At 43.2% G+C, this 15920-nt stretch overlaps 1 protein-coding gene across 1 annotated transcript in view; it reads right to left on the minus strand.

Moving 5' to 3' along the window:
* AKAP1 (A-kinase anchoring protein 1) overlaps positions 1-703 on the minus strand; it is a 30687-nt gene extending 29984 nt beyond the window's left edge. The window contains exon 1 of the mRNA XM_036879668.2: positions 535-703. The gene's annotated coding sequence lies outside the window, so the exon portion shown is untranslated. The remainder of the gene's footprint in view (positions 1-534) is intronic.
* Between the last annotated feature and the right edge of the window lie 15217 nt (positions 704-15920).

Raw genomic sequence — 15920 nt, forward strand, 5'->3', positions numbered from 1 at the left:
GGCACTTCCCACAGCCCGCTCCGCGGCCGCCTATCCCAGCTCAGACTGGATACACACGACCTTTGAAAAGTAAACGCGTGTAGGGTTGGGCGACCTTGGGTGGGACGCTCTCAGGTCTGCCTCACAGGAGGGTGTGCGCGCTCGGAAAAAGTTAAGCAGCAGAGTGGTGCCCCGGGCGTCGCGTTCGCGCCCGCCGCTCCCGAGAATGGTGACGTGCATGCGGGACACAGCGCGGCTGCAGAGCGCGGCCCCAGCCACGCACACGCGACCTGTCAGCTGGAGCCCTCAGGCAGACAACGCCAGCTGCGGAGAACGAGCGGGCGCGCGAGCGACGCAAGGGAAAGAACGGCCTGCTTGACAGTAGGCGAGGGGGCCGGAGCCCTTCCGCACGCGCTTGACGTCCGGAGCCTCTGGCCCCGAGGACACCTAGAGCGCGCGTCGCACCCCGCACCTGCACTCTAGGTTCCCCTGCACCCGGATCGCGTCGCCCTCGGGACCCCGGCAGGTGATCCTCGGGCAGCCACCCGAACTTACCAGCTCCTAGGCGTCCGTCGCCGCCCCTCGACCCCGGCCCCAGCCCCGCCCCGCGGCCCTCAGCTCGGCGTTCTGGCCGCTCCCCCACGTGCTCCTCTAGACCGGTGGAACACTGAGACATTAAATACTGAGGACGCGCAGCGACGTGCCCGCGGCGCGACGCAAGGCCCCGCCCCCCGCCCTCGGGTCCTCGCGTCCGCTCCGCTCACCTGCGCGTGCGCGCCGCCGGCCGCTCCTTCCCGCATCTCCCAGCTGCGCCAGAGGGGGCGCGGTCTGGAGCGCTGTGCCAACATCCCGACAGCGCCGCTGGAGCCGGGCCTTGCACATGCTCTCGCGAGAGGAGCTGTAACCACGGCAGAGCTTGAGAAAGCCTAGCTTGGATCCTTCTGAGCGCTATGGAGCTGCTAGGCTCTGATTCCCAAGGAGACCCCAAGGGGGCCTCGAGGAGTCAGGCCATTTGCATCTTCACGGAGAGCCCCCTGGAAAAGGCGGAGGGTGGGTGAGGGGCAGGGCTCCCCTTGTTTCCCTGTAACCGTCATTACTTTTGTAATGCATGATCAGGTGGCCATTAACAATTGCTCAATAATAACTGCATAATGGAAGTACCTGGCACTACTCAAGTGCAACTTTCTTGCCCATTTTCACAACTTAGTGATGTAGAAGTGAAACGAACACTTTCCTCTAAATGGGTTTGTGTTTTGGAATAATTCCTGAGAAGAAGTGACTCACCGACTCTGCCGGGAAGCTGGAAAATAAATTGCTCCCAGACAAATGGACAGGGTGGGGCTCCGGCTGGCCCAGCCTGCTCTCACTCTGAAGACAGAGACTTAAGTGATCATTTGTTTGGACAAAATATAGAAAAGAGTTCATGCCAGGAACCACCAATTACTCGGGAAAGTGCTTCATCCTCACTAGTGATAAAATGCAAATTCAAATGATGAGATACCACTTACCTATTGAGTTTTAATAAATTCATATATATGTATGTGTGAATCCCAATTGCACGGTGTAATTAGTGTCACTAAGGAAACAGGAAAGAAGTAACAAGAGACCTATTGTAGGTCCTGTGGTTTGAAAAGGCCTAAGGTGAAATATAAACAAACGTGCAGGATGAGGAGCCAGCCTTACAAACTGTATTTGGAAATAAGGGTTGGGGAGTATTCCCATCAGAGGCAACAGCACAGACAAAAGCAGGAAATAGCTTCTGCTGAACTAGAAGATCGGTGAGGATGGAATACAGTAAAGGGGGATGGGGAGTGGGATAGGGTAGGGAGAAACGTTGGAGATGTAGAGGGAGGAGGTTTTGGGGAGGGGGGTGAGGGAATGGGACTGCCTTATAAACCATAGTAAAGCTTGGATTTTATTCTACTCTGCTCACACCAAAACCAGGCATGCTTCTCCCTCAGGGCCTTTGCACTTGCTATTCCCTCCAACCGGAATGAAGTTCTGCAGAGCTCGCTCTCTCACCTGTTTCAAGTCCTTTGCTCAAAAGTCACTTCCTCAGTCTTGGTGAAACTGTCCCTGGGTTCACCATTTAAAATGGTAACCACACACACACACACACACACACACACACACATACATAATCCCTTGCCCTTCACCCCTTCTTTATTTTTCTTCATAGCTCTTATTACTGTCTTTATACTACATACTTCATTTATTCATGACAGGAGGCATTTATGAGGGCATGGCACATAGCAGGCACTCAGCAAAAATGCGTTTAATGAATGAATGGGAAACCGCTGAAGAGGATTAAGTAGAGAGTGACACAGTATAACTTCTGTTTTTAAAAGGGAGCTGTAGCTTGTGTGGAAAGAACTGATTGGAGGAAGACCAGCATAGCAGGGAGACCATCTGGGAGGTGGCTGCAGTGGTCCAGGTGAGAAATTATGCTTGCCTGAGCTAAGAGCCATGGCAGTGGGTATGAAGAAACTGCTTTGGACTTATGAGATATTTTGGAAATAGTAACAGCTAGAATCGTTCATGTTGTTGGGGGGGTAATGAAAATGGAACAACGAATGATGCTTCATTTGGCTTGAATTACTGTATGAAATGAGGTACAATTTGTTGAGATGGGGGCAGGGAATCATTAGTTTCATTTTGGACCCATTAAGTTTGTACCATTCTTGTAACACTCAAGTGCAAATAGTAATTAAGTTGGATATACAAGTCTGGAGCTCAGAGAAGTGGTCTGGGTGGGAATTACAAATACATATTGAAAATCATGTAAAAAGCAGATGTTTTAAAGAAAGACAATGCCCTAATGATGGTGGAGGTAGAAAAGGTCGGCAGGGAAGAAACTGAGAAAACGATGTGCAGGGGCTTGAGTCCTGGAAACACTGGTAGGAAAAAATGGGGAGAGGGAGGAAGTAGAAGTGGGAGGTAGATGAGGCTATAGGTATGATTACGAGAAGGAGGGACAGAAAAGCAGAGACGAATGAGATCAATATGTCGATCATATCCTATGCATGGGGACATGGGCAAAGCCTGCCAGGATAAAAAGAAGGAGGGAAGAAAAAGGGGTGTTATAACTGGAATATTAGGGAAAGTACAAGACACAAGTCCAAAGGGAAAAGGTGAAAACACAGGATTAACTGTAATCACACCTACAGATCAACCCAGCAGCTGTGGCTGAAGACGTGGCCACAAGGTCAGGGCAGTTCAGAGGTCACAGGTTAGCCCTAGTATAAGATTAGAAGGTAGAGGAATGAGAAGGGAGGAGAGAATGGAAGAACTTGGCCATGAGGAAAGTAGAATGACATGATTAGATTTAAAATTTACTATTAGCTCGAAATGGGCAAAAATCTGCCTAAGGCAGGGATTTTAAGCTAGGATGCATAAAACAGCTTTAAAGACCTCCACAAACCCTGAATATGGCCTTTTTCTGTGGAAACAGTTATGAATAGTTTCTATCGGATTCTCTGATCCTGGCATTAAAAAAAAGAATAAAAATCTGATAAATAGAGCAAGGCAGAGGGTAACACTGCATCTAAAAAGGAACATGTCAGTCAGAAGAAGTAAGTGAAAAATAAGTACCTAAAGGAGACAAACCAAAAGAAGTAGGCAGTGCCCATTGAAGGGAGAAGGTCCCTGACCCCATCTAATCACAAAGTGGCCTTCTTCTCTGATAAATGGAAATAGCCAGAAGAGAACCCAATGCTATTAATTCGTTTAGATCTGGTAACTCACACTCCTCATTCTGACTCCATACCCACCAAGTAAACAACCTGATGATTCTGTTCAAGGAGAAAAGCTGTGGTTGGACCTACAGAACACATCAGTCCACATGACAGGTAGATTTTTGTCCTTGTAAATTACGTAAGTGGCCCTCTTGTTTTCTACATCTTGTACATCTTGTGAACATTTTTGTTTGAATCAGCTTCTAGTTCTGGGACTCAAACATAGTGACATTTCTGACCTGTCAAAGTGGAGTGAGGGCTTGATATAGGACCATGGGGAATTTCATCAAAACATCTTGTGAGGCTCTTTCAAAAAGTCAACCAGTTGTCTTCTCTTGGCAGCCCCTCCAACTTCAGGGGGCAGATAAATGAGAAACACTCCACCTGTCCTTCTAGAAACATCTACAGAAGGAAATTTTTCTATACTAATAAATATGTACTGTCCCCTTTATGGACAACACAGTGAAGGAGTGTCTTTAGTCCTTCAGTTTAATTGAATAAGCAAGTGAAACTAAACCCCTCCCATACTCCACCTCTTTCCCTAGTCCCTTAAACTGAAGAAGCATTTGGTTATGCCCCAGGACCAAGTGTGTCTGCAGGGAAGAATAAATTAGCTACCCCTAGAGAAGTCAGTGGAAAGAGCTGGGGAGTACCAATACCAATAGCTAATACTTAATGTCCAGCACTGTGTAAAGTACTTTATCCTAATCCTCTACTAACCTCAAAACTAGATACACTCTGTTATACTGTGTTCCCACTTTATAGCCCTTATTCACACAGTAGTAGAGGCAAGATTTTAACCCCAGAAATCTGATTTAGAGCCCATGGGTTTAACAACTGATTATACTACTGCTGGAGGCAAACCTAGAGATCCAGGGAGCAGTTTTGTACAGGAACCTGTTTGCTATAGATTGAATTGTTGCAAAAAGACATGTTGGAGTCCAAACCCCCTGCAGCCCAGAAAGTGACCTTATTTGTAAATAGGCTGTTGCAGATTAATTAGTTGAGCTGAGGTCATAATGGAGGAGATTGGACCGCTAGTGCAATATGACTAGGGTCCATATAAGACGATGGCATGTGAAGGCAGGAAAGTGCAGGGAGAACACTGTGTGACAACAGAGGATTGGATTTATGCATCTTTTACCCAGGGAATGCCAGAGATGTCCAGCAAACCACCAGAAGAGAGGAAGAGGTAAAGGATTCCCCTACAAGTTTCATAAGGAGCATGGCTCTGCTGACACCTTGATTTTTTATTTCTTCCTCCAGAATTAAGACAATAAACTATTGTTTTAAGCCACCCAGTTTGTGATACTTTGCTACAGCAGCTCTGAGAAAAGGCCACTGTACAATGCCCTTCCTCATTGAATCCACTGGTGAAAGGTGGTACAAGAGAATGTGAAGTCACTTAGCAGGTGACAAAAGGGGCTGTCCACTTCTTCCTCTCTGGACCCAAGGTGCCATGACTTCGCAGGTCAGAGGCCCCACCCAAGTGGCCACAATGAAGGGAACTCCAACAGGCACCACCCAGACTCTGGCACCAGCACCATCTCTGCCACCATTTCTTGGGAACTTTCCAGCTACATATGTAATATCTTAATTCTGGTTCTGTTCATGAGGTGTCTGGCAGAACTATGGCTGGCCATCTCCCAGAGCCCCTTTTACCCTTCCTAGCGATTTTCAATGGCAATTCAGTTTGGAAGTGGAATGTAAGGAACTCTTCAAATTACTGCAGGCAGGGTGAAGTTTTACCCAAAACCAGTTTAGATCCTTCAACTATAGCCAAGCTCATGCGTGTAGAGAAGCAATGAAATCATCAGAGATTGTTAGCTACCTCACTTGACTCTGTGAGAGGAATCTCCTTCTGAGCCAAACAATGGAATCCACCCAGGAGGCCACCTGGACTATGCTGGGTGCCTGTGTATGGATATTTGAATTACCTGGACTCTACAGGGAAATTGCAGTGAGCCTCTCTGGTAAGGTTTATGTTGTTATTTACAGTGTTACTTTATTGTTGTGCAGTGCTTATTTCGTTGGTTTGCATACCTTTCTGTGTACTGTTGCAGCTGGGATGGTCTGAAACAGCAAGACCCAGGAGTGTCGAATACTTCAGGGACTTCCCTGGGGATGAGACATTTTGCCAAGGAGACCCACCTCTAGGAGTTGTGGGGCAGAGTCCGTAGCAAGATGGGAAATTTGGATACTGCCCCTAAGTTCTCCATTGTCCCTAACCTCCAGATATCCTCTGCCATGTCTCTGGAACCATTTGTTCACTCTATCCATTCTAAAACCTGGCAAGTTTCTTAGTAAGCTCTTGTCTTCTGTTCGATCAGGCACTCCAGCCTCCCACAGACTCCAGGTTCTGTCCAGTGTTGCCCACACAGTAGTACTGTGTGAAGTGGGCAGCAGGTATGCTTTCCCAAGACGGACCCAGCTCTGGGCCCTGCTGCACGGTGAGCAAGCACAGTAGCAGAGACTGGATTTCAGACCACTTGCCCTTGGGCTGGATGCCCTTGTGCAGGACGCGACCTGCACAGCCTGTCTTGACATTCCTGCAGCTCAGGAGTCTTAATAGAGGTAGTGCTATCTACCATGACACAGTTAGCCAACCAGACTGCTGGGTGTTTTGTGCACCACACTGCAATGGCTTCACTCATTTAATTGCTGCCAATGCCTAAAGCATTGGCATGCTCGGCACAAGTACTTACAAAACACTTGTAACCTCAAGTAACTTTACTTAGCCTCTCAGTTTCTTTATCTGTAGAATGAAGATGATAATAGGACCTACTTCATGGGCTTGTAGTGAAAATTAAATGAGATAATCCATATACGACTCTTTGCACCATTCTGAGCCCAAGAAAGAAAAGCTGCTATTCCATTTCAAGTGCTTTCATCAGTCAATCAAGAGCAAATCAAGATTCATTCCATAAATATGTATTAACTATATTGTGCCAGGCCTTGAGTAAGGTGCTGTGGTTACCAAGGGGAATCCACTCAATCTGGCAGGGAAGGCAGATGGGAGCAAGCATAAAGGCCATGTGCAGTAGGGTCTGTGCTGGGACCAAGGCAGGCACAGAGGTGGGATGAGAGGTGGTAAATGTCAATGTGTTTCATTTTGCTTGTGTCAGGGTTAGGGAAGTTTCTAGGTATTGCTGGTACTTTTCTCTATTTGACATTCATCAACATAAAATGTACTGCTTTAGTTGTCTATTATTGCACATCAAACCACCCCAAAACTGAAATGGCTTTAAGCAACCACTGATTTTTAGCTCATCAGGATGGCCAAATGGTGTTGGCTGGATGACTTGACTGAGGTTGGAGGATCCTGTGCACTGTCACTCCCGTGTCCAGGGTCTCAGCTGCAGTGGCTGGAACAGCTGAGCTAGCCAGGCATTTATTTGTCTCTCCTGTGGTTTCTCCAGCAAGGAAGCTGACCCTCGCACACAGTGGTGTAGGGCTTCAAGAAGATGAAGGCTGAAGCTGCCAAGTCTCTTAAGACATAGGCCCAGGCTCATGTAGCATCATTTGCATCAATAGTCTAAAGAAATCAGCAGGCCAGCCCAGATTTAAGGGAAGTGTCGATAGACACCACCTCTAGGTTGAAGAGGAGGCAGAGAATTGTGGACATGTTTAACCTACCACATCTGTTTTATATATTCCATTTTACAGCCAATTTATGACTTAGGGAGTATCTAATTGGCGAGATCTGTGGCTGCTTCAGAAATCAACAGTGTGAAGCACAGCATGGTATAGCAGTGGTAAAACACAGGGTTCAGATCCTCATTTCAGTACTAACTTAATGTGTGACCCTTGGACAATTATTAAACCTCTCTTCCCACCCTTTCCTTATCTGTAAAATGAGGGACAGTATGGCCTAACTTGGCAGGGCTATTTTGAGAATTAGAGATCATGCAAGGAAAGCCCTGGTGCATGATAGATGAGATAGTTAAGCAGTGCCATAATACTGTTGTTACTGGGTTTCCTGCCTCTCTTCCTAAGTAAAGTAATATGACTGGCACATTTGGAGACATTTCTTCCACCTGTCATGGGAACACCCAATGCACCTCTAGTATTGTCTGCCTTCCCATAAAAACTTAAGCAACTGTGCCATGGAGTCAAGGCATGGCTTTGTGAATTTGTTCAACCTTTTGGAAAGCAATTTAGTAATCATTAACAGAAGTCATAAAAAAAAAAATTCATAACCTTTGACCCAAAAACCAGATTTCCAGAAAATTATCCCAAGGAATTGATTCAAAAGAAAAGCAAAACCCATACACATCAAATCTTCATTGCCACTTCCTCTAGAGCAACTAAAAATAAACAACTAACATGTCCTGTAGTGAAGGAGTGGTTAGCTGCAAATAAATACTTGCCGAAATATTACATAATTCCTAAAATGACAATCATTATCACTGTATGATAAAATGGGAGTTGTTAAAATTAGAATCCACGTGACAAATTTAGAATTCAAAATTTTTTCTACATGAACAAGGACTAGAGCTAGACATTAAAAAAAACTACATTTGCTAATATTTAAGAAGTCGGTTTGGAATTCATTTTCTTTAGAATTATTTTTTATTATTTTAAATCAAAATCAGAAGAGAAACTTAGGTATATTTCCATATGGAAAAAAAGAAAGGCCACATAATAAATGCCAGAGGATAAATTGCAGAACTTTAAGAAATACAAGTGCTTAAGCTTCATACTGGAGATTCTAATTCACAGGGTCCCAAGCAGGGTCCAGGTTGTGTTTTTTTTGTTGTTGTTTTTTACAAAGCTTCACAAATGACTTTGATATACACCAGAGTGAGACACCCTGAGATAGACACTCATCATTATCCTTTAAATGATCTAATAAATGCTCTGATCAGAAATAGCAATACAAGGAAAATTTACATAATTAGAACTTTTTTCCCCTAATAAAATACATTCCTACTTGTGGTTCTTTTCCATTTCCATTTATTTAGTTGCACTCTGATAAATTTGTAGCCTTGTACAAAATCCAGAGCACCGAAAGGACAGCTATTGATAAACACATGTGGTTCTATGCAGTGTAAGGAAAAAACATGGCATAAGAGCTGACGGCCTGGGGTTTGCAGGAAGAATAATAGAAGCAGAAAAAAAATCTAATCTCCGTATCACTCAAAGATATTGACGGAATTTCAAGGATGATCTCCCACTGTGACCAGCTGTGGCCTTTTCCTGAGGAATAGAAGTAGTCTCATGACATTTAATGTGTATATTTTTCTTTCTTTTGTAATGCTGGCATTAACTCATAGGGCGTTATTGTTAAAAGACTGAAGAGTAGAAACAGGAAGTCAGATAGAGCCTTCCATAGAATTTAAGTGAATGAGACAGTAGGTTCTTTGAGAAAAATCTTGGAGTTAACCAGTTGTCTTGATGACCAGTTTCCTTGAGACCATCATTTCCCAAAGTGCACTCTTTGTAAAAGTAATTCCCCAGAAGGCTGGAAGGCGTTGCTTGAAAACAGGTTCCATGATGCAGTAATTTTGGAATGAGGCATTTAACCAAGTTAAAAAGGTTTCTTTGCAGGACTTCTCAGGGCTTTTGTGAATCTCCAAGGAAATAATATAGTATGAAATATGAAAACCTTCTCTTGGTCAATGGAACACACCTTGCAAAACATTTCCATAGACCATATGATTTCCAGTAAGGGCTAAATAAATGTTAATTGTTAATGTAGGGAAAATCAATACAGGGTATTAGGTCCTAGGTTTATATTACTTAACTTGGATTTTTCACCTAAGGAAAATTATCTTTCATGTGCAGAGTAGGAGATAATATATAGAAAATTCAAGAGCATCTCCAGACAAACCCTTAGGACTACTGAGAAACTTTACTAACTCCCAGTCATAAGATCCTTGCCAAAAAAAAAAAAATTGCTTTTCTATACACCAATAACAAATAATTAGAAAATTTAATTTTAAAAATATCACTTATAATAGGACCAAAATCTACACACTATCTAAGAATAAGTCAAATAACATATGGTTAAAACTCCTATGGAGAAAACTTAGTCTTTAATGAAACACATCGAAGAATTCCTGAACAAATGGAGATCATATACTATGTTTATGGTTGGGAAGACTCAACGTGGTAGAGACGTGGTAGTCTCCGTTTTTCACTTTCTTTGCTTCCTTACTAAGACATATTTCTCTCTCATCCTTTTATTCTCTTGTTTCTTGTAATGTCCAAAAACAAACAAGGTATCGTCTCTTTCATTGTCAGAATGTCTTCTGCTTGTCTTAGCAAGCCCCTCGTGAGACATGTTTTAGAGCTCCATCAGAGTTGCCCAGGAATATCCTGGTGGTGGTTTGTAAGCTCTCCTGTATAGTGCAAAAAGGTCTTAAAGCATTTTAGTGTAATATCAGATTCTATGACAACCTATGCAATTTATCCCAAACACTACATATTTCTTTGGACACCTTAGCTAAAAAAGGCTTTTCTTGTGCTCAAAATTGCCCAATTTAACTTAATAAACAGGGCGTTGTAGATGTAAATAAAGGTAGCTTCCTGGCTCACAGTACTCTCAGTGGCCACATTTGTGCTTCATTTCCTCTGATAATAGACTCAACCCCAAATCACAGAGATAGGCAAGTGATCCAAGCTGGGTCAATTATAATGCCTCATTCCTCTGGCCTGTAATTGGACCAAATGGTAGACACATGACCTAGACTGGGCTGATCAGTCTTTCCCGATGGAGAAAAGAATAAAGCTAACAGGAAAAGAGCTTAAGAAATAAGAAACCAATAGTGCTTGAACCGCTGGGAAATGTATTTCCCAACTTATTGAAATTGATGAGTACAAATTGCTCTAGTCACCCCTGCACTTCCATGGGTTGAGGATATGAGCTAAGAAACGTCCGTTTTTTTTGCTTAAATTAGTTCAGTATGGCTTTCCATCTCTTGGAACCAAAGAATCTTCATAATAAGTAAGCAGTTGGAAGCATCTGTGCTTCAGTTCCCCTGGGATCTACACAGGCTATTAATAATGATAGAGGTTATTAGGGAAGCAGAAATGCTACAAGTTATCCAAGATAAGAAATTTGTTAGATGGCGACCATACACAATAGTGGGAGGAACTAGGGAAGTGAAGGATCAGGAGGAAAGTTGGGGATCAGAGTAGAGGCCACCATTTGGTCAATCTGAGAAGCTAAGTACATCCAGTACCAAAATGGGACAGCAAAGGCAAGATCATGGAAAGTGAGGGGGAAGCTGTGCCCCTGTTAACTACTGACTTCATGGATCACTGACGAGCCTGTGGCATCGGAGTTGTGTGAGTCAGGTACACTGTTAGTCAGTAGGGTCAGCAGTTGGTAGGAAGAGACAGATGAGGAGCGGAGGAGAACAAGAACACCTTGGAACTCACAGGCGCATCTGCATCTCTCCGTAACTACTCCCAACTGTGACAACTTTCCGAGGGTAATGGGTGCTGCCTCACCTCCACCTTCCAGATCTCATGCAAATTCTTCTTTGACCAACTCCTACCGGGAAACATATAGACAAGGGGATTCTGGGAAATGGATTTCCCAACTCTTTCAAATCGACTAGGTACAAATTGCTCTAATCTTTATCCAGGCAGAGCCACACATCAAGAATTTCCCCAGTATATATTCTCCAGTAAAGGAGACCCCGATGCCATAGCCTTGGACTTGACTAGGGGTTCTGCAGCAGTCTGACCCTTGGCTTCCAGCTGCTCTTCTCGTTGAGCGACTTTTCTCAACCCTTCCAGGTTCCTAGCTCTGCAGCCCTCTTCTCCATGCCTGAGAGACCTCAGTTGTCCTCCCAAATATGTAAGCTCAGCCCTGTCACAATTTTTAGGACCAATTCTAACTTTAGAAAAGGAAGATTAAGGATGTTTAGTCCACCTCCTGCTCAGGGACACGGCACAAAGTTCAGTTTGCTCTGAGATCAGCTTTGACTTCTTGCTCCTGTCTTTAGTTCTTTTGGCTGACTTCTGCCTTGCTCCCAGAGCCCTTTTGACTATCTGCTAAGCATTCCCTCCAGGCTTCCCAGGACTGAGTCCCTGCCTTTCTTTGGCCCTCCCCAACCCCCACCAAGTCCTGCCTCTGAACTCCAGCCAGGAGCAATGGCTGCTACCTGAAACACACTTTCCGGATATCTACTCCTACTAGTTTGATTTCCAATTTCAGCAAACCCAGAACATGCTCAAGCAATACTCTTCCAACCATTTTGAACCCCTACGTTGTTGTATAGGTGACTCTTGTTCTCTAGAATCAAAGGGTCCCCTGATTGTGCATAGCTTCACATCACAATTTCACCTCCTTTGCAACTTTCACTAAAACTTACCTCTCCCACGATGGGCAGTTTTTGTGCCGTACTCGAACAGCTTCTTCAGTTTTTTTTTTGTACAAGTGGACTTGTTGATCACTCTGAGCCCAGCACAGCTGAGTTCAACATTAAGTTCTATTTCATTTTCTGACAAAACTTCTCTTCATTTAATACTGGCATCAGCAGCTTACTTTATTTTCCAAAAGAAAAAAACATTGTGGTTATTGTTATTTTTTAATAACCTAAGGCAAGTTTCTGCATGCTCAACCATGAATACAGAATGACAGAGTCACGGTGAGATGAAATACTGGTCACTCACTCAACCAGTTCCCCCCTGCTCAGGTGTCTAAGATGCTTGTCCTGGCAAAATGACAAATGGCTGCATGTCGGTGATCTTTGAGATCACTCAAAAGTATTTTAAGCAGTGATTGTGTCATCCAAGAACAACAAGGGTGTTAATTTGTTACCTGCTCAGTTGCTACCTTCTAGGCACCTCTTGTCCTGTCAGATGACCCTGATGCCACCAATATTACTAAACAAATGCTTATCATCAGTTGCCCTGGTCCCCAGATTCCATGCTCTGCCTGCCACACTGGAAGCCTCCCAGCACCCATACCTGTGGGATGCCTTCCTGGGGTATACCTTGGATGAGGGCATCAATACCACATACCCTGCATGGGTATGTCAAGTACCCCACCCCTTCCAGTGTGCCTTGTTTCTTCAATGCTCTGGGGGTTGGCTAGGATGACGGCCCTTACCAATAACACAATGAGAACTAGATGTACTCATAGAAGTACTTTTAAATAATTCTGCTGGCTCCAAGGAAATAAACCACAGGAAAATAAAGGCATCTATGAGGTATTGTGGATCATTAAATCATCTCATACGAGTCATTCTAAACTCTAACAAGTTGAGCAAGATGGTCATTGACCACATTATAGCCATTAAATTAGGCTCTAGTTCAAAAGTATGATCCAATGGCACTTTATGTCCTCTACAGCTCATTGGGCTCCTTGTGAAAACACTGCGTAGAGTACATTGAAGTCTGTTTTATAGAAGTTGGAATGGCACAGTTTTATTGTTCTAGGTGATTACAGATTTTATAATCTTTTCTTAGGACATTATTTTTGACCATATCCCTGACTTACTTAGAGCTAAATCCTTGGTCAGTAGCCCACAGTCCCATTTTAATTGTATTCCTATGAGAAAATGAAATACATATTTATTGTTTCATTCAATGAATCTTGCAGTTTTTAAATGATCCACTCTACCACTGAGCACATCATGAGAGTTCTGTCCCTGATTTGTGCAGAGGGTATACACAGAGTACAGCAGACAGTGAGGGAGGTGGAGAGGAATGGATATGACCCTGGAAGAGAAGCTCTGTTCTAGGAATGATAATCTTGATAAGTTTCCTAAATGGCACAAAAAATAGGGAGCCAGCTGGTTGGGATGACCTTGAGCCAGGTTTTCCCCCAAACTAGCTTCCCCTAATTTTCCTCCTATGAAATTTCATCTCATTCTTGCTCTGACTGGACAGAATGAAGGCATTCCTTCTTTCACTGGACCTACTTTGGCCAGAGGCCCCTAGCATTTCTCCCCCGAAGCTTCTCCTTCTCCTGTATATCTGTGGTAGGCCAAATAATGCTTCCCAAAGATGTCCACATCTTAATTCCCAGAATGTGTGAATATGATGTGTTACATGGTAAAGGAAACTTGGCAGATGTCACTAAAGATTAAGGAAACTAAAGATCTTGAGAGGATCATAATCTGTACAAGAGGAATATAGGTGGATTAGAGTTAGAGAAGGAGATGTGACTATAGAAGCAGAGGTTGGAGTGATGTGGGGCTGTGAGTCAAGGAATGTGGACAGTCTTTGGAAGCTGAAAAAGGCAACATAACTGTTTCTCCAGAAAGAAGGCAGCCTGACTGATGTCTTAGCCCAGCAGACCCGTTGTCAACTTCTGACCTCCAGAACTGTAAGAGAAGAAATATGTATTGTCTTTAGGCCACTAAATAAGGGGTGACCTGTTACAGCAGCAATAGGAAACTAACATAGTGCCCCAGCTAGCTAGAATGCAGAGACAGAGGGGTTATCTAGAGCTGTGGCCAAATAGGGCAACCACTAGCCACAAGGAGCTGTTGAGCAATTGAAATGAGGCAAGTCTGAATTGAGAGTGTGGCAAGTGTAAAATACACACCAGATTTTTAAGGACTTTATAATGTTTTGCATACACTGACTTAAACAAAATATATTACTTTCACCTGTTTATTTTTACTTGTTTCAATGTAGCCACTAGAAAATTTAAAACTACATGTGTTTGCATTATATTTCTGTTGATCAGCGCTGCTCTAGAAATTTGGATGAATCTCACTAAAGAAGTTTCTGACATAACTATGAAACCCCGCTGGGTTGTCGCAGGCCCCCAGCCTCCAGCTCCTATGCCTCTGGGTCCTGTTGAGTCCTCCAGGATGTTGCCAGAAGGGGGCCCTGAAATGCCCTTGAACCTGCCCTGCTTGAGTCCTGGTGTCCCACTTTACGTTTTTCAAACTGAAGCTTAATAGGGGGAAGCCATTTTTAAAACCATTTTTAACAGCCATTTCTGCTGTTTATTCAGTCTTTTAAAAAATTAATTCTAGTGTTACATATGTATTTTTTTGTGCACAAGTAATCTTTCATTTTAGTCATGAACCTAAGTGTTTCCAGACACAAATACCTTGACTAAAACTTATCTTGAGAATTGGCTGTAAAACTGTTGTGGTAGTAACAAAATATTTATTTTTAGACCTAGGATATAAAAAACATAAAAGCTACTTCTACAGTCTCTTTCTCCATATAATTGCTGTAAAATTAGAGACTAAATCTTCAATGTTCATGAAATGGAAAATTGTAATCATTTTTTTGAATGGGCTACATTTTGCTAGGAACATATTTACACTGTCAGAAGGATGTGACAGACATGTTTTCAGGATCACCATCCAATAAGCATTGTACAGCTCCAGAAATTTTTGGCTTTCACATTCAATTGCAGCTTTTATAAGTGCATTTTTTAAAAGGCTGAGTAAACAGAAAAATAAAAATAGTATTCAACAGAGACAAATGATCTTTTTTTTTTAAATTACGGTATCATTGATATACAGTCTTATGCAAGTTTCACATGAGAGACATTGTGGTTTCAACATTCACCCGTATTATCAGGTCCCCCCCTCCACTGCAGTCACTGTCCATCAGTGTAGTAAGATGCTATTGAGTCATTACTTGTCTTCTCTGTGCTGTGCTGCCTTCCCATGACCTACCTATATATATTGTGATTACTAATTATGATGCCCCTTAATCCCCTTATCCCTCCCTTCCCACCCATCCTCCCCAACTCTCCTCCCTTTGGTAACTGCTAGCCCCTTCTTGGAGTCTGTGAGTCTGCTGCTGTTTTGTTCCTTCAGTTTTGCTTTGTTATTATATTCCACAAATGAGTGAAATCATTTGGTACTTGTCTCTCTCCTCCTGTCTTATTTCACTGAGCATAATACCCTCTAGCTCCATCCATGTTGTTGCAAATGGTAGGATTTCTTTTCTTTTTATGGCTGAATAATATTCCGCTGTGTAAATGTACCATCTTCTTTATCCATTCATCTACTGATGGACACTTAGGTTGCTTCCATATCTTGTCTATAGTAAATAGTACTACAATAAACATAGGGGTGCATATGTCCTTTTGAATCAGGGATCTTGTTTTCTTTGGGTAAATTCCTGGGAATGGTATTCCTGGGTCAAATGGTATTTCTGTTTTTAGTTTTTTGAAGAACATCCAGACAAATGATGCTCTTATATTAATGTCCAATATTTAATCAGGCATAATGATGCAGCTCAGTATTTATAGAGAACAATGGCATTTTCTAA

This window comes from Manis pentadactyla, chromosome 4 (genome assembly GCF_030020395.1).
Source record: "Manis pentadactyla isolate mManPen7 chromosome 4, mManPen7.hap1, whole genome shotgun sequence".
NCBI lineage: Eukaryota > Metazoa > Chordata > Mammalia > Pholidota > Manidae > Manis > Manis pentadactyla.